This window comes from Chelonia mydas, chromosome 2 (genome assembly GCF_015237465.2).
Source record: "Chelonia mydas isolate rCheMyd1 chromosome 2, rCheMyd1.pri.v2, whole genome shotgun sequence".
Classification (NCBI taxonomy): Eukaryota; Metazoa; Chordata; order Testudines; family Cheloniidae; genus Chelonia; species Chelonia mydas.
In genome coordinates this window covers 210,032,416-210,034,926 of record NC_057850.1, presented here as the reverse complement: position 1 = coordinate 210,034,926, position 2,511 = coordinate 210,032,416, and the positions used below count along the sequence as shown (strand labels likewise).

Below are 2,511 nucleotides of genomic sequence, written 5' to 3'. Positions count from 1 at the left end.
GGTTTCAGAGTAGCAGCCGTGTTAGTCTGTATCCGCAAAAAGAAAAGGAGGACTTGTAGCACCTTAGAGACTAACAAATTTATTTGAGCATCAACTTTTGTGGGCTACAGCTGTAGCTCACGAAAGCTCATGCTCAAATAAATGTTAGTCTCTAAGGTGCCACAAGTCCTCCTTATTAAAATTAGAGAGGCTCTGAAGGAGCATTTTGACAACGAGCACCACTCTTTATGTGATGTATTCGATCAGGCAATGTTTACTTGCTGCCTTAAATGATCCCGATAATGCTTGCTTCTTGAGATTTAACTGTAGTGAGCCAATGTTCCTGCCTATAGTCACTGTATTTGAATTTTAGTAGCAACTACCATGTGCATGACACAAAGACTCATTTTGTTTCAAATACTAGGCTTTACTTAAAAGATTAAAACATATATTTTTTGCAAACAGGGGACATGGCAATGAGGAGCAGTCTCTTGGTTCAGGTTCTCACAGCTGTGTGTAACTCCAGCTTTCATCATAAAACCAGGCCCTAGGGGTGGATTGCAAGGGGTGCTGTGACGGAATGGGAACATGTGAGGAATGTATGGGGGGGAGTTTGGGGAGAGCATGGAACAGCATTCTGTATTCACTGCATGGGGAGTCATGCACAGATGTGCTCAGACTGCACTACAAGGGACTTGACCACCTCTGTCCCTCCAGTCGCGTAATCATCCACTACTGTCCATGTATCATCTGATCCAGTCCATGTCTCCTTTCCAGGCTATCCAACCTGAGTTTTTCATTAATTGTCTCTCTCCATGCTCTTGTTTCGCTATGTGCTGCATCTATTGACAGGAGCACTTTTCTAAACATACCCTCCTCCTTACTCCTCCTGGTTTGCCTCCTTTTCTGACAGAGGTGCTCCACCAGTGTGTAGGGCTTGGTCCTCAAGGGCACATCTGCATAAACTAAAGAAACAATGAACAGAGACAATATTGAGAGCGCACTCAAAGCCGTGAATCACAAAAGTCACACATACCTCTTTCTCACTGTCCCTTTGCTAGCACACAGCTTGACGAGAGTCCCAAATATGATGAGTTTGGCAGGCAGCGTGGAGGGTTAGGAAGGGGGAATGAGCAAGAAGGGACAAAGAATATGGGTGGTTTGCGAAGAGGATATTCTGAATATTGGCACCCTCTTCCAAAGGCTGGGGTATTCAAACCCAATACCTCACTCCTACGGGTAACCCAAGATGCTAGGGTGCATCTCCTGCATGTGTGCAGCTTCAGATTGAGTCTGTATGCTGCTCACCTGTGTGCTGCTTTGGTCTCTGAAGAAATAATTGCCAGTTGGCATGGCAACGTTTCCTACAGTGGGGGCAGAAACAATGCAGCTCTGCCAAGGAACCTTTGGCAGAGGGTTGCTGAGTACCTACACAAACGTTTCCTAGGGACCTCTATGGAGGATTCCTGGGACATCCTCGTATACATTACCAAACTTTTCCACTGGGCCCTCACTGCGTAGCTGCATAGGCTCTATTAATTTCTATCCCTTATCCCTCCTCTACCTTATAACAAAGAAAATGAGACCTCAGTCTCCTATGACTGTGAAGTAGCAAAGCAAAATGCGTGCTTAACAGAGCTTGCCTCTCCTGCTTCGTGAGTGCCAGAGTCAGAGTGCTGGGACTGGCTAGACCCTTCTGGAGTCGAAAATAGGCCTTGGCTTGCCACACCACCACCACACCTTATCACATGTCCCACATCCTCCTCCAACTCCACTTACTCATCCACCACTTCATCCTCAGGGTTGACTCCACTGGCTGCTGCCTCCAGTCCCCCCGAAGTATCCATGGGGCTCTTGGTGATGGGGTCACCACCCAGGATGGCGTGCAGCTCCTTGTAGAAGTTACATGTCATCGGCACTGCACCAGAGTATCTGTTGCCCTAACTTGCCTTCTGGTATGCCACCTCAGCTCCTTGATCTTAGCACAGCACTGCTGCATGTCCCTTTCATGTCTCCTGCATGCCATGACCACTCTGCCAGTAGATATCAAAGTTCCTACAGTTTGAGTGAAGCTGCAACTGCACAGCCTCCTCTCCCCACAGACCCAGCAAATCCAACAGCTTTGGTGTACTCCATGTGGGAGCACATCTGTTGCAGAAAGCAAGCATGGTCAGCTGGAAAGATGCTGTGTGAACAGTCCATTCACAGCAAACAGGAAGAGGAAGTTCTACAATTCGTGTGTCTTTAAATAGGTGGCTGAGTGCAGGGCAGCAGAGTTCAAACTGCTGACCAGAAGGGTCATGATGGCCATTGTGGGACACCTCCTGGAGCCCAATTATGGCAAAACACGGAAGTGCACTGTCCACCCTGGCATTGTATCACTCTAACTACGTTGCAAAAAGCTCTATGCCGCTCTTTGAGGTGGTTTTATTTTGTGGGCGTAGCAGGGGAATTAAATTGGTGGGAGGAGCATTGTTGCGTGTACTCCAGTGCGTGTTGACAAAACTGTGTAGTATAGACAAGACCTAAGTT

The 2,511-nt window shown here is 47.5% G+C and overlaps 1 long non-coding RNA gene across 1 annotated transcript; it reads right to left on the bottom strand.

Annotated features, from left to right (window-relative positions):
• Positions 1–385: 385 nt before the first annotated feature.
• LOC119565403 lies at positions 386–2,389 on the bottom strand. Its single transcript, XR_005224032.2, has 2 exons — positions 1,759–2,389; positions 386–944 (listed from the first exon to the last, which is right to left on the bottom strand). It is a non-coding gene; the product is annotated as an uncharacterized LOC119565403 (long non-coding RNA).
• Between the last annotated feature and the right edge of the window lie 122 nt (positions 2,390–2,511).